The sequence below is a fragment of the Theropithecus gelada genome, chromosome 9 (genome assembly GCF_003255815.1).
Source record: "Theropithecus gelada isolate Dixy chromosome 9, Tgel_1.0, whole genome shotgun sequence".
NCBI classification, from domain to species: domain Eukaryota; kingdom Metazoa; phylum Chordata; class Mammalia; order Primates; family Cercopithecidae; genus Theropithecus; species Theropithecus gelada.
In genome coordinates, this window is record NC_037677.1 from 103531774 (window position 1) to 103558853 (window position 27080).

At 39.3% G+C, this 27080-nt stretch overlaps 1 protein-coding gene across 5 annotated transcripts in view; it reads right to left on the bottom strand.

Annotated features, from left to right (window-relative positions):
* SORCS1 (sortilin related VPS10 domain containing receptor 1) overlaps positions 1 to 27080 on the bottom strand; it is a 590775-nt gene that overhangs the window by 308355 nt on the left and 255340 nt on the right. The window lies entirely within an intron of this gene.

A 27080-nucleotide genomic window follows, 5' to 3' on the forward strand; every position in this document is an offset into this window, starting at 1 on the left:
GGCGACAGAGTGAGACTCCATCAAAAAAAAAAAAAAAATTCATTGACAACTTATCAAGAGTGAGCAATGGTGAGCAAGTCATTTATGAAAGTCATATAACTATCCCAGCACTTTGGGAAGCCGAGGCGGGTGGATCACGAGGTCAGGAGATCAAGATCATCCTGGCTAACATGGTGAAACCTCATCTCTACTAAAAATACAAAAAATTAGCCAGGCGTGGTGGTGGGTGCCTGTAGTCCCGGCTACTAGGAGGCTGAGGCAGAAGAATGGCGTGAACCTGACAGGTGGAGCTTGCAGTGAGCTGAGATCCGGCCACTGCACTCCAGCCTGGGCGACAGAGCGAGGCTCCGTCTCAAAAAAAACAAAAACAAAAACAAACAACAAAGAAAGTCACATAACTGATGACCATACTGCTCACGGAACTTGCCAACCCAACTCACTTGTATCAGTTGTCACAGCTCTTCTGACAACTTTATTACTTTTGGCAGTGTAATGTCTAAACACTCACATTCTAAAATACATTTTTAATCCATTCAGTTATTACATATTACACTCCTTTTATCTCTACATTGTATTACAATTAGGGGATTATTTGGTTATTTTTAATCACATGTGTAGGTGAGTGTAACTAGGCAGAATTTTCCCTCCTCCTCCTCCCCTGAAGCTGTTCTTCCCTAATGAATATGTTAAGATGACATGACAAAAGGGACTTTGTAGATGTAAGTGTGGTTACTGATCAGTTGTCCTTAAAATCAGGAGATTATCCTAGTTTATCCAGGCAGACCTGATATAATCTCATGTGCTCCTAAAGGCAGAAGAAAAAGAGAGATTTAAAGTGTGAGAAGGACAGCTCCTGCCATTGCTGAAGATGGAGAGGGCCGAGTGAGGAGAGCTGTGGGTGGTGCGCAGGAGCAGAGAACAAGCCTTAGCTGTCAGTCAGCAAAGGCACAGTGAACTCAGACCTACAGCCGTAGGACCTGGATGTGCCAATAATCGGAATGAGCACAGAAGAGAATGCCTCCCCAGAGCTCCAGATGGGAGTCCAGCCAGCTGATACCTTAACATCAGCCTTGTGAAACCCTAAGCAGTGAGCAAGCTGAGCTCATCTGGACTTCTGATCTACAGAATTGTGTGAGGTAATACACGGATACACTTTTAAGATGTTAAATTTATGGTAATTTGTTAGGAAGCAATAGAAACCTAATATAGTTTCATGTGAGATATTAGTTCTGATAAAGCTAATAATGACAGCACAAGGTGGTTGGTGGCTAAGGTGGCTGGAATGCAAAGTGTTCACAGTATCATTATTTGGTACCTGGGACAGATATTGATCAGGCTCCAGTAATAGTTCAAAATGAAGTCTTTAGGTATGAGAGTTCCATTTTACTTGTTGAATAAGCATGCTCTGTTCTTCCTGATAGTCAAAGGTATAAAAAGAATTGTTGCACCTCAGTCTTATTACATTTAAAGATACTATGAAATAAAGACTAGCTTTGGTGCTAAAAAACTATAAAATCATCTTTTTTGTGTTAAAAGAAAAAATACCTAGAACATACTTAGGAAAACAAAATTTTTCAGTTGAAGAGTTCCTAAATATGTCTCTGAAGGACACTAAAGGGCCAATTTTCTAAAGGACAGTCTGACATTTATGAAGCGGGGAGAAGGATGCAGTCTGTTAAAAATTCAGATTCATGGGTTTCTTTCCCAAAGCTTCTAAGCCAACAGGTCCTGGAAGTGCTCAGAAATCTATATATAGTTCAATAAGCTTCCTAGAATTAGTACAGTCTACTTCGAGAAAAGGTTTAGGTAAGGGAATTATATGAAGAGTGTTTGAAACTCCATAGGATAAACAAATAGGCTAAAAATAACCTAACAAACAATGAAGTAGAAGAGAAATGGAACAAGAATATCAATATACCTGTTTGTGCAAACTCAGCTACTACCCTAAGAAACAAGCAGTAGGCCCAGTTTCAAAAGCACAATAAGCTGGGTGCGGTGGCTCACGCCTGTAATCCCAGCACTTTGGGAGGCTGAGGCAGGTGGTCATGAGGTTGGGAGATCAAGACCATCCTGGTTGACACGGTGAAACACCCGTCTCTACTAAAAATACAAAAAAATTAGCTGGGCATGGTGGTGGGCCCCTGTAGTCCCAGCTACTCAGGAGAATGGCGTGAACCTGGGAGGTGGAGCTTGTGGTGAGCCGAGATTGCACCACTGCACTCCAGCCTGGGCGACAGAGCAAGACTCTCAAAAAAAAAATAAAAAAAGCAGAATAAATCTACTTAAAAGACATGACAAAGAGGAGCAATGACTTTTGAACAGAAAGGCTATGCGGTCCAGTAAAATGACTTTGGGCTTTAGGGACGGCTAGACCTTCATTAACATCCTTACTGGTTCACTCACAAGGTAACTACACAAGGAATTTCTCCATCTTTTTGTGTCCTCCTCTGCAAAATAGGAACAGCAGTGCCTAATCCTTAAGTAAGTGTTGAAGATTAAAATAACTATTGTCATTTTGGCAAACTATAGCTATTTAATAAATATCTATTCTTTTGTCTGCTCTCTGTTAGAAACAAAAGCTCCAAAGGTGATAAATATATTCCAAATTGACTAGTCCCACTCCTGGTCTTTAACCTTTTCAGAGAAAAAAGCTTGCATCCCATTATGTTTTAAAGGCCAGAAAAGGAAATTCATTAACATCTCTTAGTCATTTGTTCCAGTAACATCATTTATACCAGAAATGCCTTCTTCAAATCCCACCTAATAAAACTCGAACCTATTATCTATCTACAACATGTATTCATGAAGTAGAGAAGAAATTAAAATGAGACAGCTAATGTCGCTAGAGACCAATGGGCTTAACAGCAAAAGCTGAGAAGATTCAAATTTGTTGCCACCTTACTAAGCCACCATTTTTAGAATAGATTTCTTACCCAGTATCCTATTTATCTCCTGGGAATTGGTAATAATTATGGTAACAATCCCCCTTTGATATGCTTGTATTTATTCAACCAACATGTACTGAACATTCTATTGTATGCCATAGGCCCTGCAAAATACTGTGGGCACAGAAATGAATAGAAGTTGGTTGGTTGTTCCCTAGGATCTCTGAGGGCAAGCTTAGCTAAAGTGAAATCTAAGTTACTACCTCTTTCAGATGCTCCACAGAGGCAATAAATACCTAAGTTCTCTGCCTCTGGATTTAGTACAGTTGCTTCTGAGTTATTTAGTTGTCATTCCCAGCTTCACCCAAGATACTTGGAGAATGAACTGCAATTCCCCTGGTTCCACCATTATGCTGTGAATCTGAGCATACTATTGGGAATATGATCTACCAGGGGTGTCCAATCTTTTGGCTTCCCTGGGCCACATTGGACGAAGAAGAATTGTCTTGGGCCACACATAAAATACACTAACATTGGACGAAGAATTGTCTTGGGCCACACATAAAATACACTAACACTAACGATAGCAGATGAGCTAAAAAAAAAAAAAAAAAATCACCAAAAACTCTCATGTTTTAAGAAAGTTTATGAATTTGTGTTGGGCTGCATTCAAAACTGTTCTGGGTTGTGAGTTGGACAAGCTTGGTCTAGGTCAACATCTGGCAAACTTTTTTCTGTAAAGGTCCAGGCACTACATATTCTTAGCTTTGTGGGTCATAGAGTCTCATTCGCAATTTTTCAACTCTCCCATTAGAATATGGACAATATGTAAACAGATAGGTGCAGCTGTGTTCCAATAAAACTTTATTTATAATCAAGTGGTAGGCAGAATTTGGCTGTTGTTGACCCTATTTTTTTTTTTTTTTTTTGAGACTGAGTCTCACTCTATCGCCCAGGCTGGAGTGCAGCCGCACGATCTTGGCTCACTACAAGCTCTGCCTCCTGGGTTCACGCCATTTTCCCGCCTCAGCCTCCTGCGTAGCTGGGACTACAGGCACCCGCCAGCCGGCTAATTTTGTTGTTATATTCTTAGTAGAGAAGGGGTTTCACCATGTTAGCCAGGATGGTCTCGATCTCCTGACCTCCTGATCCACCCACCTCAGCCTCCCAGAGTGCTGGGATTACAGACATGAGCCACCACATCTGGCCTGCAAATATATTAACCAATGGTCCTAGTTGTATATCTATTGCCAGCTCTACTCATTTCTTTGACTTAAGCTTCTCTGACTCACCAGGAAAAAGAAAATGATAATGTTTCTGATCCTGCACAGGTAAGTTGACCTTTCATACAGTGTCACAGCAGGAAGAACCTGGCTTGTTCACTATTTTTATATGTTGGCATCTGCAGTCCAGTACAGAGTCTTGCTCAAAATTCATAATGCATCCATAGCTAGAGTTCTGAGCCACTAGATTGTTATTTTTTTTTTTTTTTTTGCTGAGAACACAAGTCATATCTCAAGCCATAACATACATCTACAACCTTGCTTCCTCTCCCTAATTCTGTAAAACTACTTAGCATTTAGAAAAGTTGTAAAAACTTACTCTGTCCTCTCTTATTTCCTCTTTTCCTCTCTCCTTCTTTCTTTCTCTCATTTGAATATTCATGGCACTCTTACAATGTGCTGTGAGAGCTAAGGCTCTTGGATTCCAGTGATATGAAAATTTAAGCATTAAATTCCTTTTTATAAGATTTTGAATAGTCTAGCCACAGCCTGTGGTGGAAAAAACAACTTCCCCTCAAATAGAGTGCTGAGATAATGTACGATTATCTAAGCTATAACCACCTTTCTCTGGAAGCATCAAAGATTGTCTTTTGTCTTATATTCTGGAAAAGCTTTCCCACTCAGCAGATGAGGCACCTTAACCTTCACATTCTATTTTTTTTTTCTTTTAAATTTATAGATACCATTTAGGGAGATTTCAATTCCCATTAATAATATGTGCAATTGATCTACATTTAAGAGAATTTAATCATGTCTTGGTGACAAATTTAGCTTAAAGCAGAGCTTCACTTAGAACTTCCAAGTAAATTTCCATTGAAAAGGTCAATTTCTAACATTTGTCAGTTAAAGCCCATACCAGACAAATTAAATTTTCCTCCACTTGTCTGCAGCATGGACACTTTCAATGTTGAGTATCACCAGTGGTTGTCAATGAGGAAAACTGCCACCCTGCCCAAAAAAACATCATAATTGAGAAGTTTTTAAAAGAAGACCTGAATATTTATTTATCTAAGAGAATATTTTTTCTTACTAAAAAGTGATCTATCTCATGGTGGCAATGAGAAAATAAAATAAAACACTGTCTTACCGGATACTCAAAATCAGTTCAATGGTATAAGTATATGAACATCTACTACTGAGGAAAGAAGTCAGGGCAGGGCCTAAACCTTTACTGAAGTTTATGAGTTTCACTGGGATACAAAAGCACCTGAGCAATTAGAAATTAACATGTAATCATCAAGGATAAAGCTTGATAAAATCATGAATCCCTTGTTATACTGAAGACAGTGCATGATTTTAGATAGTAGAAAAGCTATGTTGTTTAGAATTTCTGTGGAAGGCTTTATAAAACAAGAAGGATATTGTAAATAGCCAATTTAGATAAATAGAGACTAAGAGCTATGACAATCATATATTTTTTTTCCTCTTGCTTCTCTGTATTTTCTTATTTTCAACCATATGTATTATTTTTTATTAGAAATATAATAAAGTTTTTAAGGAGAAAGTTGGATGGGGGGGAAACTGAAGAAAAGTAAAAGAAAAAATTGATTTTCAATTTCCTCTAGTTGCCCTCAGATCAAATAGAACTGAATGTTCTGGTTTTTCTCCCTTTTGGATCTCAATTATTGAGTGCTTCAAAATTTAGTCTGAAGAAAAGAATTCATGGCCAAATATCTAAAAATGGTTTTTGCCCATGAAGTCAGCCGCAAAGGAAAGAGATTTGGCAGGTCTTACAAGAACGCTTCTTTCATTGTTGCAGGAAATGTGAGCAACTAACAAGGCTACTGGAGGACAGTGAAGGAACACGCAGCCTCAGAGTAGGGGAAGCAAGGATGCTCACTGTATAATTTTCATGTTTATCTTCTGACATAGTGGAAGAAAAGGTAATGGTAGCCATGTGACATGGTTTGGCTGTGTCCCCACCCAAATCTCATCTTGAATTGTAGCTCCTATAATTCCCATGTCTTATGGGAGGGACCAGGTGGGAGATTAATTGAATGATGGGAATGGTTTCCCCCATACTGTTCTCGTGGTAGTGAGTAAGTCTCATGAGAACTGACGGCTTTATAAGGGGAAAGGGGTTTTGCTTGGCTCTCATTCCCTTTTTGCCTGTCACCACATAAGACGTGACTTTCACCTTCCCCCATGATTGTGAGGCCTCTCTAGCCATGTGGAACTGTGAGTCCATTAAACCTCTTTTTCTTGGCCAGGTGCATTGGCTCACTCCTGTAATCCAGGCACTTTGGGAGGCCGAGGCGGGCGGATCATCTGAGGCCAGGAGTTCCAGACCAGCCTGGTCAACATGGCAAAACCCCATCTCTACTAAAAGTACAAAAATTAGCCTGGCGTGGTGGCAGGCACCTGTAATCCCAGCTACTCAGGAGGCTGAGGCAGGAGAATTGCTTGAACCTGGGAGGTGGAGGTTGCAGTGAGCCGAGATCACAGCACTGCGCTACAGCCTGTGCGACAAGAGTGAGACTCCGTTTCAAAACAACTACAATAACAACAACAAAACCCAAAATTGTCTTTTTCTGTATTGATTACCCAGTCTCGAGTATGTTTTATCAGCAGCAAAAAATGGACTAATACACCATGGTGAATTATTTTCTACATTTTTTTTGTGAATTTTTTCTTAGTAATTGTTTGAATCAAACATCACACACACACACACACATACACACTCTGTCATCTTGGGTTGAGTGACAACGCTAACTAAGCTGTCCCAAGATTACAGAGGAGGCTGTCTTTTCCAAGTACCCTGTGATTACTATCGATCTGTTCAGCTCATTGCAACTCAACCTTACCAGGCTGGTCATGAAAGAAGGAAGAAAGACGGATGTTATTAAAGTTTCTGAATACCTACTCTGCAGGTATCATTCATTAGAAGTAAACTAAATGTACCAACATTCATGCATACAGAAAAATTATGCAGCAGATCCATTCTCTTTCTAGAATCCAGACCCTATAATGACATAAAATTCAGACAGATATAAGTGGAAGTTTCTACTGTGAAAGTGTAATATGGAAGCTCAAATGTATTAGATGATACAAATAACTGAGCAAAGCAAAGGCTAGAGTAGTTGTCTTCAGCAACCAGCAGTTATTTATTAAGTTATCATGTGCCCAGGACCATGCCAGGCACTAAGCAGAGAATGTTTAGAAAAAGATGACCAGGGACCTAGAGACTGTCACCTTGAAAATATAATGGACTTCATAAATGAGAGTTGATGGCTTCTGAAACAGAGTAGAAATATCAGTTATAACAAGTCTTACCAACAGATTCACAAACACCAACAGAGTACCAATGAAAGCACACATCGGTCACATGAGACACTATTAATATATTATTACTAATTAATATTAATATATTGTTTAACAACTGGCCATAATTGTGCCTATTTCAATACATGTAATAACATTCAACGAATTGTTAAAACTAAGCAACTGTTGATACATTAAAATGAAAATGACATTTAAAATATGTTAATGAATACTATTTTGAAATAATATCACTACTTGAATTTAGGAATAATTCACATCATCTTTATAATATCTTGGGTGAAAAAAACAGAGACCAAGATGGCAAAATCTTGCCTGACATTCAGTAATCTTAGATGGATTAGAGAGTTATCAGAAAATGAAAAATGTTATTACTTTGGCACAGAGACTATAAATTTAAATATAACCTTGGGAGGCTGAGGCAGGAGAATCATTTCAACCCAGGAGGCAGAGGTTGCAGTGAGCCGAGATCACATCACTGTACTCCAGCCTACACGATGGAGCAAGACTCCATCTCAAAAATAGATAAATAAATATAACCTCCCAATAAAGAAGCACATATATAGTGCTTAAAAAATAGCTTTTCAATAAGTGGTAATTATTAGCAGTAAGACAAATAATTAACTTAAAACATACTCATGTACTAACAGTTACAGAATCACTCTTAAAAGGATCTAGTATTAAAGGCTTTGGAGATTTGCTTTCTTAAACTACATTCTGTAATGTCTACATGACTATTATTTTTCATTACAAATGCATTGTTTTCTAACATATGAGCAACATATTGATATACGTCATATTCTGTATTCTTTCTGTTGCATACACATACACTCTAACTAAAGATGGAGTGGTTACATAGACAAAGCTGCAAACTGCATGCTCACCTGGACAGGTTTTTACTCTTGCCTCTATCATTGACTTAATGTGTAACATGAAGCAAATTCCCAATTCCCAACTCCTTGGGCCTTAGTCTTGCCAACTATATAAATGGGGATAGTGCTGGCTCCTCTCTGCGGTCCATAGTGTCATACAGATAAGTGAAATAGAATCTGAGAATGTTCTTTGGGTTTTTATAGAAAAATATGGAACACAAACTATTCTTCCATTCTTCAGAAGCTGGTTTGAGGTAGTAGACAGTTTATAGAATAGATGGAAAAGAAAAAAAAGTAAAATATTATTGGCCAAATACAGAAGTTAAGTCTCAGGCCTTCTAACTTCATAGTCTCCTTAGTAAGGTCAAACTGACCGAGGCTGCTCAACAATTGGAAGGTACTGGTGCCTGTACATTATGGAGGTTAGTGCCTTTAAAAATTTTTTCATGGTAGAAACAGCACTGGAAAAGAAGAAAATATCAAGACTATCATCAACATAAGCAAAAGAACTAAGACAGCCCTATTTACCACAAAAGTAGGGTCAGTATTTTGCTAAGTACCTGGAAACCATAGATGACCATAAATATTTCTTGAATGAAAGTCTTCAATCCTGGTTTTACTAGTGGGAAATCAATTAGCCTTGGTTACATTACATAAAATGAGGGTAGTAATAATGTGCCTTGTTGGCTTCACAAGTTTCCATTCCATGACCAATTTAAGTGTCACTTCGACGACCATCTCAAATGGAAATAACCTACTCTCCAACTGGACTGAATATCCTACTTGCATGTCAAAAGATAAATATAACCAACAATGCAAAGCATGAAATGATATCTTATATCCTCAAATAGATTGTAAGCTGGTAAGAGTAGCAGAATCTATGTCCTAGACCTTGCTCCAAACATTGTGCCAGCCACTGCAGAAATGGAACAGAGCTTACACTGGATAAACTAATTAACCACAGATGTGAAAGCATCTGTAAAATGTGAAAGTATTTAAAATCACAAGTGCGGTTTTAGAAAGGTTTATGTGACACAAAAAAGTACTGGGAATAAAGATGTGAAAAACATCAAGGTCATTCCAATAAATACTGTTTTTCAATAGGAGGTAAAATTTTTTGTAGAAAGAATACTTGTCTTTACTCAAAAGTATTCAGAAATTAGAAACAATTTTCTATAGTTTCAGAGAAACACCGGGAAAGGCAAGTTGTTACTTTTTCAGATACTAGGTTAAGCATCCTCTTCTCTGGTTCCCCAGGCAGTCAGAAGCTTGGCAGAAAGCCCAATATCCTTGCCTCAAGACACTTAGTACCCTAATGGACAGACAACCCAGCCACTGCCCCTGCCAACTCTCTTTTCAGCACAGCACCAAGGAACCAAGAAAAACACACAGCAGTTATAGGGCTTTACCACCCCAAATGTGTCCCACTGCCCAGCAACAATGGCGTCACCCAGGAGCGCGTTAGGAGTATAGACTCTCACACCATACACCATACACCATCCATAAGAAGAGAGAGCCCCAGGTAATGTGTGTGTCCATTAAGGTATAAAAAGCACTTCCTGGCCGGGCACGGTGGCTCACACCTGTAATCCCAGCACTTTGGGAGGCCGAGGCAGGTGGATCACGAGGTCAGATCAAGACCATCCCGGCTAATACAGGTGAAACCCTGTCTCTACTAAAAATACACAAAAAAAATTAGCCGGGCGTGGTGGCAGGCGCCTGTAGTCCCAGGTACTCGGGAGGCTGAGGCAGGAGAATGGCGTGAACCCAGGAGGCGGAGCTTTCAATGAGCCGAGATAGCGCCACTGCACTCCAGCCTGGGCGACAGAACGATACTGAGTCTCAAAAAAATTAAAAATTAAAAATTAAAAAAAAAGCACTTCCCTAGACCCAGCTTGATATTAGGACATCCTGCTCTTCTGATGACTTTACACTACTGTTTCTCGAAGTGCAGCAGGCAATGGAACGAACTAAGGGTAAATTATCTGGGGTGTTTGTGAAAATACAGACTTCTGGATTCTACCACATACCTACTAAAGTTACTGGGATGGCGAGCAGAAGTCTGCATTTTAAATACTCACTCAAGGTGATTCTGATGCACAATTAATTTTGTGCACTATTCTTCCTTAGTGATTGAAAACCCTTGGCTATTTCCCTCGCATTTCCCTTTCTCACTTGGAGCTCTGAGATTTCAGGTTGTCTTTCTCTCCCTCTCCCCATTCACCATTTACACAGATTGAACCTTTTTTTCTATCTCTAAATAATCTAGGAATTGTTTTCCTCTAATAAAATGGCTACACTCTTGATTAAGGAATGCGATAAGCCTGCCATCAATTACCTTAATTGATCTGACAACCTGATTATACCTAGAAAGGGGAAAATTTCCTCAGTGAAGCCTTATTAAAAAGAAGAAAACAGGCCGGGCGCGGTGGCTCAAGCCTGTAATCCCAGCACTTTGGGAGGCCGAGACGGGCGGATCACGAGGTCAGGAGATCGAGACCATCCTGGTTAATATGGTGAAACCCCGTCTCTACTAAAAAGTACAAAAAAAAAAAACTAGCCGGGCGTGGTGACGGGCGCCTGTAGTCCCAGCTACTTGGGAGGCTGAGGCAGGAGAATGGCGTGAACCCGGGAGGCAGAGCTTGTAGTGAGCTGAGATCCGGCCACTGCACTCCAGCCTGGGCGATAGAGCGAAACTCCGTCTCAAAAAAAAAAAAAAAAAAGGAGAAAACAAAACAAAGGTCTATGTAATTAAAATGTGATCGCTGGCGATGAGTATGTAAAATCAGCCCTGAGAGGCATTAGTGATGAGAAAACTTCTCTAAATGACATCTTAGGAAGACAAAGGAACACAAATGGGTCAAATAAATCAGTGGGCTACTAGGGGAGAATGCTGAATAGAAACACAAGGGACTCTTCTCAATTCTTAAGTTATCAGAAGTTCTGAAATTAACAAATCCACTGTTGGTTTATGATGTAGAGAGCCCTAACGCTGGCCCTGTTTGTACCTCTATGAACCAAAGTAGAATGTCAGTTATTGGCACCATTTGTGGTTTTACATTTATATACATAATTTTTTTTTTTCTGGAAAATCATGCTAAAAGTAAAAGCTTGAGACCACATCTCAATAAGAATTGAATAAATAATCCTATGAAGCAGAGTTCAGAGCATCGATTCTACTTTATAGTAACCATGACAGCTCCAGCAAAAAGAGCAGCACTCAACATGTGTTCCTGATTCAAGGATAATTTTTCTAGTAGTCTTTATGATACATTTTCTTCTCTGACTCATTCTTAGTGGAACATATCTTCTGAATTTATCCTGTACTTGAGTAACCCCCAGGCCTTCAAGAACAGGAAAGCAATATGGTTCCCTTATTACTTTACATAGCAAAAATATCTAGGTCCTAAAAGTGCTAACAAACAGATATTATTAATTAGGATGAAGTGTCACACTGGAGTGCTTGATTAAATTAATTAAGTTGATGATTGGTCTGGAGGTGATAGGAAGCTGTTTTCATAGTGCACCTGTAAATTGTGCTAATAACTGATGGCCCCTTAGAAATCTAAAGAAAAGATATTTTTAGATGAATAAGTTAGCAAAAAGTTGATAGAGTGATCAGAATGAATGAAAATGCCTCTTGTACAGTAAGTATCAAGTAGGTATCAAATATATGAATGAATGGACAGATTTGAGTTTCCTGCTCTCTTGACCTATATCAAGACAACAAAATAATCAGAAGTTTCAACTGGAATTCTTTTTTTTTTTTTTTTTGAGACAAGACCTTGCTCTGTTGCCCTGGCTGAAATGCAGTGGCATCACCATAGCTCACTATAACCTCGAATTCCTGGGCTCAAGTGATCCTCCTACTTTGGCCTTCTAAGTCACTGAGATTACAGGCATGAGCCATGGCGCCCTGCCAGGGATCCTCTTTAAACTGAGTATAACAGTCCTCTTTGACAATTACAAAGAATAAAGATTAAAACAGACCAAAGGGAATCAACATCAAAGAAGATTTTTGTCTTAATTTAGGGCTTCAACTAAACTAATCCATTTTTCCTTTATTAAAGACATACAGGAGAATTAATAGGTCTGTAGTTCTGACAATCTACTCACATGCCTAAACCACTTAAGCAATGTACTGTTCTTTCATTTTGTGTGAGGGTCCAGGGTTGAGGAGCAGGAAGTAAACCATTCCTTCTACTACCACAGTGTTCTCAATGGGGTAAGCAGCAAAATGGCCTTAATTCTGACCAATTCACTTCAAATGTAACATTCTACGCCAGAATACATTTGCATGTGACCCTGAATATGCTTCACACAAAGCCTTCTCCATGTCTCAGAGCAAAGGTTCCTGGCATTTTATAACTTACATGAGTTTGCTACCAGGCTGATCTGCAGATGTGAAATTGAATGAAATGGACCAAGATTTCCCTTGAAGGCAAATCAAATGGGAACATGTGTCAACAAGTCACCAACACTCCTTGGTGACCCTAGAGTTAAACAACAGTTCAAATAGGATTGCAACTGCAATCTACTTCTCTTATTCGTAAACAACCTTTTATTCTAAGTCACCTGGAGTTTGACTTAGTTTAAACAGATGTGGTTATTTACCTACTTCAAATAGTCTCTGGACAATGCCTTCCATCACAGCATATTAACCGGAAAGCTCAGCGACTGTGTAGTTTTTATGCTCCACAGAACACCTAGCACATTTCACAAGTGCAGGCACTTACCAAATTTTTTTCACAGTTCAAAGCTTTAAATTTGAATAACAAAGTTGTACATAAATATATTGGGACTTTATCAAGACTCCATGATTTATCCACCCATTTATTCATTCATTTATGCACTCATTCTACTTATTTCACAATTTTTCATGGAGTCTTCTTTATGCAAGAAATAAATATAAATGAGGGTAGTTCAACCCTGCCAGAGTTCATAGTGTGTAGGATTATTGGCCAAATAAAGAAGTCAAGTCTCCAGCCTTCTAACCTTTACATGTCTCCAGATAAATTAAACTCCATTTACCAAAATAGATTATCTAAGAACTACACATTTCAAATGAAAAACTTTAACTGTATTTTTTTATAGTGTCTAAAACTCACTCAATAAAATCACAGGGAAAAAAAGGGGCATTTTGAAAGCATTTTTTTTTTTTTTCTTGAGATGGAGTTTTGCTTTTTCTGCCCAGACTAGAGTGCAATGGCATGATCTCAGGTCACTGCCACCTCCGCCTCCCTGGTTCAAGCAATTCTCCTGCCTCAGCCTCCCGAGTAACTGGGATTACATGTGCCTGCCACCACGCCCAGCTAGTTTTTTGTACTTTTTTTTTAAGTAGAGATGGGATTTCACCATGTTGGCCAGGCTGGTCTCGAACTCCTGACCTCAGGTGATCCACCCACCTCAGCCTCCCAAAGTGCTGGGAATACAGGTGTGAGCCACCGCACCCAGCCTTGAAAACTTTTATCAATTGCCATTCCCCTATCATCACCAAAGTATAGGGTTTTTGGTCACCTTCAATAAATACTTTCAAAAGTAATAATGGATGAAGCCAACAAAAGGAATGAGAAACATTTGTTTTGATCTAAAACATTTAGTTTAGCTCAGATTTTATAACAACACATACATTTAACTATATTTATTTTTTATTGTTTTTTCCCTATTAGCCTATAAGCTCCCTGAAGGCAGGGGCTACGTACTTCTGATAATTCATGTATTATCTGCACCTAGCACAATGCCTGGCATATATTACATGCAATAATTATGGAATAAATAAGTTAATGATGAAATAAATCAATGCGGTATAATTTTACACACTGAAAATTATAAACATCTCTAAATAGCTTTCAAATTAAAACATGTTGTTGCCACATGTTGCATGCAAAAAAAATTATTAGAAGATTATTGCAGATCATTTCAGTGCACCAGGAAAGGTAATTTCCTTTTTTCTTTTGTAGAAGATTCACAGGAAAAAAAAATGCAAGTGGAAAAAAAAATAGGAGAAAGAGTGGAGTTCGGCTCAAATGACAAACTAAACATTTTTATTCAATACTTCATAGCCTTCAAAAATGGATAATTATCTCTCCAGCTCTTCGGGCCAGCAGCATGAGGTTGAATACATCATCAGTCCTGATACTAAAACATGAGTTTGCAAGTAAACAAGAAGTTTATCTTATAAAATGGAGCTTTTTATTTGCACAGAAGTTTTTCATTAATAACAGAGATGGACTTTCAGCTACTTACTACAGCTGTGGCTCTCTCCCTGACATATGGAGCTTCTTAAAAGAAAAAAAAAACACACAAATTAGGAGGATTTTTCAGCAAATTCAATTCCTTTTCTCTCCCAGAGGGGTGGGTGGAAGCAGCAGGTGGCAAATTCATTTTTATCTAATAACATTTGATCATGTGACATTTTATTTCCACAGTTGATGTAACTTAATGAACAGCAAATTGGGAAAATCCGTCAGCATGTAGCAAGTTAGCGGGGCATGTGTGCATGCGTGTGTGTGTGTGTGTAGGGAGAATAGAAAGGCCTCTGTGGTGGAGATAAGGGGAAAAGATTGCTGTTACATGTTCTGGGTAGAAAACTTTTTTTTTTCTTCTTTTTAAGACATTAGTTCCAATCAATGTTGACAGCAGTCTAAAGGAATTATAAGGGCTGGAGAGACCATCTTTATTAAATGAGATCTGGTGATCTCAGGCAGGTCCTAAAAGAAGTAGATATACAAAAATAAGCCCCAAGACTGACAGCAGAAATGCTGGAGACCTCCATGGTAGAGTTACAAGTGCTGTGTGAAATAAACCTGTGTAGCCAATGAAGGAAGATGAGGAACTGAGGGAGCCATCAATCTGACAGTTTCCACTAAGAAAAGCAGATGCTCATGAGTTTCAACCAAAGTTATACTTAGCTTTAGGTACATGTAATACCAGAAAAACAGCCTTTCTAAGCAGGTAAAATTTTTTAAAAGGCTTGTTATTTTATCACATTACTGACATTGTCAAGGATCCTAAGTTCTAGAAGACAGCCAGGAGTTCTGGCTAGTTCAGAAACACTCAATATAATCTTGAGTAAACAGTTTTGTCACAAGCCTTGGCTTTCTCAACTGATGGAATGGGGATAATGAGAGTACATATCTTATTTGGCATTTGAGAGGATTACATGAGTCTTTTTTTGTAAGTACCCCAACCTATTAGCTTTTTTCGTGATTGATATAAACCAGATGTCAACTGGGAGAATTCCTGATGAAGAAAACCAGGTAAATTTGGCCTGGTCAAGCTTTCATACTGTACTCACCCTACTTCATTTGTCAGATCAGTGTTAAGACCTCAAAGTTAGATGATTTCCTGCTCACCTTCCTCAAGTCCGTTTTGTGCTTTCTCTGTCCCTTCCCTTTGTAGCAGGGGTTTTGAAACATCTGGAATTCTCAGGAAATGATATTAAACAGCTGTGTTAGAGGTCCTCACTTACCCTAGACCCTCATTAATTCTGTGCATGACCTGTGACTTTTAGGTTTTGTTTAAAAGGTAAAAATAAATTGGAGATGACCAGGTGCAGTGGCTCATGCCTATAATCCCAGCACTTTGGGAGGCCGAGGTGGGCAGATCACCTGAAGTCAGGAGTTCAAGACCAGCCTGACAAACATGGTGAAACCCCATCTCTACTAAACACACAAAAACTAGCCAGGCATGGTGGTGTGCACCTGTAGTCCTAGCTACTCGGGAGGCTGAGGCAGATGAATCACTTGAACCTGGGAGGCAGAGGTTGCAGTGAGCTGATTGTACCACTGCACTCCAGCCTGGGAGACAGAGTCTTCCAGAGACTCTGTCTCAATAATAATAATGATGATGATGATAATAATAATAATAATAATAAATTGGAGAGGATGTGGAAAACTGGAACACTTGCATAATGTTGGTGGGATTACAAAATGGTACAACCACTATGGAAAATGGTATGGAGGTTCCTTTAAAAATTAAACATAGAATTGCCATTTGATCCAGTAATCCCCCTCTTAGGTGTATGTCCAAACCGGGTCTCAAAGGGATATTTGCACAACCATGTTTATAACAACACTATTCACAATAGCCAACAATAGCAACTCAACTGCTCACTGATTAATGGACAAAATGTTATCATACACATATATGTACACAAACATATATATATACACACACACATATGCCTACACACATATAATACTTAGCCTTAAAAATGAAGAAAATTCTGAAACATGTTAGAACATAGATGGAACTTGGGGACATTATGCTAAGTGAAATAAACCAGTTATAGAAAGACAAACACTGTGTGATTCTACTTCTATGAGGTATCTAAAGTAGTTAAACTCATAGAAATGAAAAAGTAGAGGCCAGGTGCAGTGCCTCACGCCTTTAATTCCAGCACTTTGGGAGGCCAAGGTGGGTGGGATCACCCGAGGTCAGGAGTTTGAGACCAGCCTGACCAACATGGTGAAACCTCATCTCTACTAAAAATACAAAAATTAGCTCAGTGTGGTGGCAGGTGCCTGTAATCCTAGCTACTCGGGAGGCTGAGGTATGAGAATTGCTTGAACCCAGGAGGCTGGGGTCGCAGTGAGCCGAGATCATGCCACTGCACTCCAGCCTGGGTGACAGAGTGAGTCTTCGTCTCAAAAAAAACAAAAAACAAACAAACAAACAAAACCCCCCCCCAAAAAAAACAACAACGAAAAGTAGAACAGTGGCTACCAGGGGGATGGGGATAGGGGAGAAAACACAGTTGCTTAATGTATACAGAGTTTGAAATTTACAAGATGAAAATTTTTTGAAGATCTGCTTCAAAACATTGTGAATATATGTAACACTAGTGAATTGTACAGTTAGAAATAGATAAGATGAAATTAAGATGCTTAATTTTAGGTTATATGTTTTTTACATTTTTTTACAAAACAGATTAAAATGAACTTTGAAAACACACTAGATCCACTCTCCCTGGAAACTTTCCCCAACTGAAGCACAAACCCATAACATATTACAAATATTAACAGTTTATATAACTGAAGCTCAGTGTTAGAGTTCATAGGGAGAGATGAAATGACTCAAGGTCACAAGTTCAGATTTTCTTACACATTACTCACTCTATTTCCATAATCTATGACCCAAATACTGTTTTTGTTTGTTTTTTAAAGGCAGGGTCTTGCTCTGTTGCCCAGGCTGGAGTGCAGTGGTGTCATCATAGTTCACTAGGCTCAAGCAATCCTCCTGCCTCAGCCTCCCAAAGTGCTGCGATTACAGGCATAAGCCACCATACCTGGCCCCCAAAACTGTTTAATTTATGTGCATTGGTCCAGATATGACAAAGGTTTTTAGAATTTATTGTCCATGATCAATTTGCTGTTGCTGTTTATGATCCTCTATCTTTTCAGTTTATCCTTAATGTATGTCCTACATTAAAAAAAGATGTACCTTTTCTATTCACTTCTCCTTGTCCTGAAATCTTAATATTTTGCAATCTCATCATAAAAACATCAGCTTTTGTGGTTGGGTTTTCCCAAAACCTCCATACCATTCCCACATTGGAAATTCGCCTGTGTGTGTGTACTGTATGTGTGCTTGTGTATGCAACTCAAAACTCATTATTCCTTCCCAACATTCAAGTTTCCTTTCAGGAAATTAACCTCTCTATCACTAAAAAAAATATCATGAATAGGATGGTTAAAAGCAGGGGTCGGAACTAAAGGGGCCAAAATCCTTGTCCTTCCACTATGCGGAGTCACAGAGTGAGACTGTAACCAATGCTTAGTCAGTGGGATATATGAGCTCAGGACTTTGAACTTTGAGAAACATAAGAATGGAACAAACATTTGGCGTTTGGGCATTTGCTAAACAGCAACCTGACTTGTTAAGTTTCCTATTTTTCAGTCCTCTGGTGCAGCCTTGGCCACTGGTCATTCCTTCACTGGGACCCACGGCGATTCTGTGAACACCAGTTATCCTGCACATACATTCCCCTTCAGTGAAAACAGTCACAGGTGGTTGTTTTTGCTATCAACTAGAAAACATTGCCTGACAATGTTTATTTCCACAGCCCTTTCAAAAGAGCAATGCCGTGGTTGTAATCTCAAGCTCCTAGGGCAATGTGAAATATCTCCTGGTTCTATACGGAAAGGTTTTGAAAATATCTCCATGTTTCTAATTCCAGTCTTGTCATTTTGCTCTTCAGATTTCTTTAACTCCATGCTGATCAGATACTGTTCTGCCCAATGATGTCCTAAAATCATCTATTAAAATAAACCCACTTACAGCAGAGTCTGCTAATCACCCTCCCACCTAATTAGATATCTGACAGCCAACTTCAGCAGGATTGCTGTCCTTCTGCTGAGCTTTCTATGCACGGGTTTTACAGGTACATTAGGAACCAGTTAACCACCTACATCATAATCTTCTTCCTCTGCTTACTCATGAAAAGACAACCATTTCAACCATTCCAAAATGAGCATGGCACTGGAAACCTCCCAGCCTCAAACAAATGGCCACTGTCACTGATCAAAAGATAATTTTTGCGTAGGGGGTCGGGGGTAGCTGTCAGGGTGCAAATCTAGGATACACTGCTGAGAAGATGTAGGTGGTGTGGCTGACAGCAGTCGGAGCCAGACTTGTGGGGGAGTGGAAGACATGGGACTGCCAGCCTGATTACATCATTCTTCTTATTCCCTCTTGGGTTTTCCTTATTTTTTGCCAAAGAAATGGCTCCTAATTGTAATGATCAATTGTGACGGTTCTTCTTCGGTTCTAAGCCATTCATTGTTGCCTTTATCTTTATTATCACCTTTTCCCACAAACCCAAAGCCCCATTTATTTATACTCTGTCCCCAGCTCCTAAGTAAAGGAACTCACTGCCTGGTCTTGACTTCTTTGGTCAGAATAGTGCTGGGTTTTGGCCTAATTTCTTTCTCTAGTTTACAGATTAATTGATTTTAGATTTACACGGTCCTTAGTGGTTTACCAGGAGGATTCTTACTCCATAAATCATTCATTTCTCACAATAATCTTTCCAGGTAGTGAAGGACCCATTCCAAAGTCCTACTGGTAGAATGTGGTACTGCTGAGAACACAGAACCAAGTCATATTTTTTCTGTAACAGCTATAAGCCAACCCTATTCTAACACATTTGCTCTTCCTGTCAGTCTACACATGAACCCAAGTGGCAGGCATGAAGTTCCCTCTCTGAGTTCCTCACTACGCTCTGGGGATTTAACAATATGGGTTTGGCAAGAAAAGTAAAAATTCTCTATGTAGACTGAAAACTAAACTAGGCATTAACAGAAGAATGAGGGAAGGAATGGTGGATCCTAAAGAAAGATAAATAAGCAACATCCTGCCCTATTACATGTCCCAGTCCTCTCCCCTCAAAACCAGCCAACTCTCTCTCCAGCACCCCGTGTGGACGAGCTGCAGGAGTACGAAGTCAGTTGTCTAGTCTGAAGCTCTAAAAATCACCCAGGGCTGCGCCATCTCACTCACTTCCTTTTCATTCCACCTGTTTACTATTACTTAAATCCATTCTGCCTCCGGGGCTTCCTTTTTTTTTTTTTTTTTTTTTTGCCAAAATTTTTACAGTAGCCTCTGAACTGGTCTCTATGCTTCCAGGGTTGCATTTCCAAAGGTATCTTCCAAATGTCACTTGAAGATCTTACTGTGTAGAGTCTTAATGACTCCCAAGGGCTTTCAAGATAGATTCAAAATCCCTTAACTTCCTTCATAAGGTCCTGGCACCAGCATGGATCTTTAGATTCAACAATTAGCCACTTGCCCAAATGAATGCTTCCTTCCAAGTATATAGGGTTACATGTAAATAGCAGAATAAGCCATGTTATTTCACTATCCATCTTTTTGCACTCTTCCTCTCTATATAATATATATGTATGTATATGTGGATCTACACACAAACACACACACATATTTCTTTTTCCTCCATGAGATATCCATCTCTTCCTTCTCTGCAAGGCTATTATCTACTCCTCAAACCTCAAAGAAGAAGCTCAAGGGACATCTCTCTTGGAACCATCCTTCCCAAACCGCACACTAAATAGGCATATTTTCCGTCATGAATTCTCATGATTGCTCTTCCTATGAATTTTCATCACATCCTGTTTTTGCATTTGAAACAGTGTGCACTTACCACAATGTTGGCTTACTCCTCTGTTTGTAAAAACAAAACGATGAGCTACTTGATTTCAGAGCCCATGTCTCAGTCATTATATCCCTGGTACCTTTCCCTGTGTCTGGTAACAATGCCTGATGAATAGAATTGAAATCAAAAGCTATATTGCTTTTGATTATACAATATACAATATACACTTATATCCTATTAATAGCCCTACTGCTCTCTGTGGCTCTTCTCTAGTTGCAAGAGTCTCCCTCCCCCTTCAGTGATAACAGAGTCAGGCAGCACATGCAGGTGAATTAACACTCACTGTAGCAGTCCTCAACCAACGGCCAAAAAGGTTATATAAATACATCCCTCATATAGGATAACTCAGAGGTGTGCCCTACACTGACTCCTACACTCTCCCAGTGAGATTAAGCTTCAGTCATCCCCAGTGGTGAATGGCTCCAACGGCTCCGTAACATTGGCTGACTTTCCATCCCTAACTTCCCCATTCTCCAAACTTTATTTTCAGGGGTTGTATTGCAAATAAATGACTTTTACCAGAATCCTACCCTCAGAATCTGTTTCTGGTTGAACTCAACTAAGACAGTATCCAATACTATGTTTTTAAGTTTAAAAACCATTATACAAATCAGTGAAGTAGGAATTCATATCATCCTTATTACACAGATGAGGAAGCTGAGGAACAGAGAGGTTAAAGTTCAGTAAATTTAGAGCATGTCATTGAAGGGACAATCTATCATAAATGGGTCTCCACATTTTGGTTTTGGTTTGTGCGTGTGGGTGTGCTTTTTTCCCACTAACTTTCTTCTTCTGATCTCTTTAGAATTGTTAATGAAAATGCTCACATACCGGGGCTGATGGTGCCCCTGATTCAAAAGGCAGCCTTCTGGAGAAGGATTATAGCCCAGCACCTAAAATAGCGGAGCCTGGCAACTCAGTAGAGTGGTAAACTAAACCTCTCCCTAAACTAACACAGAGATCACCCAAGGGAGTCGCAGGAACAGGGTTGCCATTGTGATTACCCAGGATAATTCACAGGTATTACAAAGCAGCCCAATGCACAAAGCAAAAGTACATTTCTAGAGTTTTGTTTTGAGATGGAGTCTCAATCTGTTGCTCAGGCTGGCATGCAGTGGCGCGATCTCCGCTCACTGCAAGCTCTGCCTACCGGGTTCACGCCACCTCCTGCCTCAGCCTCCCGAGTAGCTGGGACTACAGGGGCCCGCCACCACGCCCGGCTAATTTTTTGTATATTTAGTAGAGATGGGGTTTCACTGTGTTATCCAGGATGGTCTCGATCTCCTGACCTCATGACCCACCCACCTTGGCCTCCCAAAGTGCTGGGATTACAGGCATAAGCCACCGCACCCGGCCAGTATTATCTAATTTTTTAAACTTTGTGGCCAGGGAAAGTGGCTCATACCTGTAATCCTACCACTTTCGGAGGCCAAGGTGAGCAGATTGCTTGAGCTCAGGAGTCAGAGACCAGGCTGGGGAACATGGTGAACCTCCATCTCTACAAAAAATACAAAACAATTAGCCAGGCGTGGTGGTACATGCCTATAGTCTCAGGTACTTTGGGAGGCTGAGGCAGGAGGATCATTTGAACCCAATAGTTTGAAGCTTCAGTGAGCCGAGATCATGCCACTCCACTCCAACCTGGGTGACAAAGTGAGACTTTGTCTCAAAAACAAAACCAAAAAGCTGTATAACTTTAATTTTTATGAAGTTGAACACTTTGATGTGTCTTCCTCTCCATTATTTATGTTGTAGATAAATTTTTGTCTCTTACATAGCTTTCTACCATGTCTGGTTTGCATAAAAATTACAAAACAAGGCTGGGTGCAGTGGCTCACGCCTGTAATCCTAGCACTTTGGGAGGCTGAGGCGGGCAGATCACGAGGTCAGAAGATCGAGACCATCCTGGCTAACACGGTGAAACCCCGTCTCTACTAAAACTACAAAAAATTAGCCAGGCGTGGTGGCGGGCGCCTGTAGTCCCAGGTACTAGGGAGGCTGAGGCAGGAGAATGGCGTGAACCCAGAAGGCAGAGCTTGCAGTGAGATCGCGCCACGGCACTCCAGCCTGGGCGACAGAGTGAGACTCCATCTCAAATAAAAAAAAAAAAAAGAAGAAGAAGACAACTCACACCCATGTATACTTATATACAACAAAAATTTGTCTTGAAAATCATCAATTATTTATAATAACTAATTAGAAAGAAATCACCTACATGCCCACTAAGAAAAAGAAATAAATGATTTAACTATACATTAGAATACTTAAACATTAAAGTTTGAGATTTTGAAAACTATAAAATGGCATGAGAAAATAATATAGAGAGCTTAAAAAATGCAAGGCTTATAATTTCATATATGGCATGAACTTATTTTAAATGTTAATAAATCAAGATAAAAGAAAATCACATGAAGAGATTCATAGTTATAACTAGTGTTGGTCTTATGGGTTACTTTTTAATTTACATTTATAAAATATGCATGAATTTTTTTATATTTATATGAAGTTATTTTAAAATATGAATTTGCTATACTTAGGAAGTAAACCTATAGGTGGTTATTCCTGCATAAAAAGACACCAGGGATTAAATTAAAATTACTGGGCAGGGCACAATGGCTCATGCCTATAATCCCAGCACTTTGGGAGGCTGAGGCGGGTGGGTCACAAGGTCAGGAGATTGAGACCATCCTGGCTAACACAGTGAAACCGCTCCTCTATTAAAAATACAAAAAATTATCCGGGTGTGGTGGCAGGCACCTATAATCCCAGCTACTGAGAAGGCTGAGTTAGGATAATCACTTGATCTCAGGAGGTGGAGGATGCAGTGAGTGGAGATACACCACTGCACTCCAGCCTGGGTAAGAGAGCAAAATTCTGTCTCAAAATAATAATAATAAAATAACTAGCTGATAAAACAAAATAATTCATGTAGCGCTCTCTTTGCCTAATTCATTCTCCAAATCTGGAGGGTTCATGCTTCCTTTCTCCTTCCATTTTAATGTTTCCAACCATAACATCCACCATTGGAGAATCTTGTGGTTGATGGGCATGTGCTAATTCTAAGGGTTCATGTACTCTATGAAAGCATTTGTTTTTGCGGTTTCCATTAAGGTGGCAATTGACAAGTATACAAAGCAGTAAAGCCAAGGCCATACATCTGGTAATGAATTACTTTCCTCACTGAGAAAAAAGAGGTTTACTGTGGGTGCCAGTTGCTTCTTGTCCTCTCCAAGAGTTACAGCAGAACAAATGTTACAGAATATAAAACTACAAGACAATCCTGTTGTTACTTGGCTCTGTGTTAATTTCCGATACCATCATCTCTCCATAATCAACAAATTTGCCTGAAATTTTGTAAATTAACAAACATTGTTTGTTTTGGAAGATCAAACTGACTCAGTAGGACTTTTTCAGAGAAAAGAAAGAGTGAAGATTTTGAAGGGAAAGCAACAATAAACCAAATGTATTTCTAATTACCTTTAAATTACATTAATAACAACATTCTCAGTAGGACAAAGGGATGAAATTCTACTTACTATGAGATTTTGCATTAGCTTGGGAAAAGGTTTTCTTTCTGCTTTGATTGGTTCTGCTTTAGGGACTAGTCTATAGATATTTGTAAATCTCATAATTTATGTCCATGCTTGTATGCATGGGACAAAATAGTTGTATTTGCCTGTTTATTACGGTCTCTCTAAAACAAATGGTGGGTTGCATCATTACCATTGTTTTCCTTATAACGACTTAGAAAAATCATCCTTCTTCCCTCAATCCTCATTTAGAATCCAGCAATCAGAACTCTTTTTTTTTTTTTTTTTTGAGGCGGAGTCTCGCTCTGTCGCCCAGGCTGGAGTGCAGTGGCGCGATCTCGGCTCACTGCAAGCTCCGCCTCCCGGGTTCCCGCCATTCTCCTGCCTCAGCCTCCCAAGTAGCTGGGACTACAGGCGCCGCCACCACGCCCGGCTAATTTTTTTTGTATTTTTAGTAGAGACGGGGTTTCATTGTGTTAGCCAGGATGGTCTCGATCTCCTGACCTCGTGATCCACCCGTCTCGGCCTCCCAAAGTGCTGGGATTACAGGCTTGAGCCACCGCGCCTGGCCCAGAACTCTTACCTCTTGAAAAACACAGCTGTTTTTGTGCTTATAGATGAAACAGACTAATTGGCATTGCCTAAATTTATGAAGTTGCTACTGAAATCATAGATATAATCCAGCTCCTTTAAATTTCTCTCCAGAATACTTTCAGTAGTAGATACCAGGGAAATCCTCACTATACAGATGTATTATCACTATCTATCTTATAGGTGGTCATGGAATTTGCCAAATTAAGCAGATTCATACCAAATTTAAAAGTTAGACTTGGTCTAAACGTTTATTTAACAAACCTTTATTTAGTGCTTATTATGGTCATGGTATATCCTCAGCTCTAATCAAGACACATAAGAGCCTTCTAGGAATTTACCTTCTAATGGAGAAAAGGAAATAAACATATCAACGGCTCAGCCCCAAGAAGAGGAAAAACAAAAAGTGCCACAGAGAGGAATGCATGTAAGTACCATGGGCGTTAACTGATGGGAAAAAAAATCACAGCTCTGGGTGTGTGAGGATTGGAGAGGATTGCTGAGGAGAGCAAGCCTGGTGCCTAAACTGAGACTTGGAATAGATCATTAACCGTCAGGGCATCCAGATCTCCATCTCATACTTTGGACAAACCCACAAAGTCATAAAAAGATGCACAGCCATGGGGCGTAATGCAGCTAAACTATCTAAGTAAGATTTTAGCTAAACTATGCCATGTTTAGAAAATTCTTACCTAATTATCCCACAAATGGATCCAACTGATAGATCTGTTTTGACCCATTTCTATTGAGATATTCCATCTAGACTAAGAGGAAAAGTTGGGACCTAGGTCTTCTGTACTGAGCAATGTTAATTTGCTAACTTCAAGAAGTAAAATTACATAATTAACACATTTTAAATAAAAACAATGTTATACTCAGAACTCAAAAATGCCCTACAAAAAGTATTGAGTGAAAGAGGAAATAACTGCAATTATAGACTAATTAGAAAATAATGAAAAGGCAAACACTGCTGTCAAAAACGGAATATAACACAACTCTACTGTGTAGATGAATAAATGTTTAACTTTAAATACTTCCATAATTAAACAAAGTTAAAAAGTAAGTATTTAATTGAAGAAAGTAGAGAAATAACTGCAATTCTAAAATAGCAGGAGGAAGGAAATAAAAGTAAAGGTAGAAAAGGTTGACTTAGAGAAGGAAAAATAAAAGAAAAACATTAAATTGCTCAATATATCCAAGGGTTGTTTCTTAGGAAGACATAATTAGTATATTATATTAAGCATTAATGTATGAACCTGGTGAATTTATTTAGAAAATTAAGTTGGAGAAGGAAAAGATAAACGCACAATCTTTAAATTAGAAATAGATTCCTCTTTCCAATTCCATGTTGATATATTTGGAAATCTAGGTGGAATAAATACATTTCTAAGAAAATAGATATTATCAAAATAAAGAGAAATTTTAAATGTTACCAGAATTATGGAGCAAGATTATAAAACTATTCTTCTCCCATAATTAGAAAACTATTCTTTCCTTCTCCCTACATCGCCCTGTTCAAGAAAAGTTTGTAGTGGATGGCTATTTTGCAAGTGATTTAAACATATATAAATCTAATTTTCACTCCAGGTAATTTTCTAATTAAAATAGTTATAATGGAAAAGAAAACATATTTGCAAAACAAACTGAGAGGGTTAGGGCTGTTTTTCCAACACTACATCATTCGGCTTTGGTCAAATCTGCACTTCTGTGAGTCTCACCTTCTCCATCAATAGCACAGGCTATTGTCTAGATGGAATATCTCAATACAAATAGAGGGTGTATGTTTACACACGTGTGCCTGTACGCATTTGTGTGTATATCAGAATGATGTCAGATTATTTGTGTGTATATCAAAATAATGTCAGATTATCAGATGATGTTATTGCATGTCTTGCATGTCTGCTAACTCTATCGAACATTGAAACACTGAATTTTAGAATTAAAAGGCTCTAATTAGCTTTAAAACAATCCCACAATGTATTATCAGTCTCTCCAATAATCTGCAAACTTTTTATACTATCTGAGGTCATAACTCACTTAATTTCTATCCTCTTATAACTCAATCTCATCTACCTCACATCAACACTGTTCTCCACTTTGGGAAAACTTTTAGGTTTAACCACTTGTATAACTTCATTTTCATGCTGCTAATAAAGACATGCCCCAGGCCGGGCGCGGTGGCTCAAGCCTGTAATCCCAGCACTTTGGGAGGCCGAGACGGGTGGATCACGAGGTCAGCAGATCGAGACCATCCTGGCTAACACGGTGATACCCCGTCTCTACTAAGAAATACAAAAAACTAGCCGGGCGAGGTGGCGGGCGCCTGTAGTCCCAGCTACTCGGGAGGCTGAGGCCGGAGAATGGCGTGAACCCGGGAGGCGGAGCTTGCAGTGAGCTGGGATCCGGCCACTGCACTCTAGCCTGGGCTACAGAGCGAGACTCCGTCTCAAAAAAAAAAAAAAAAAAAA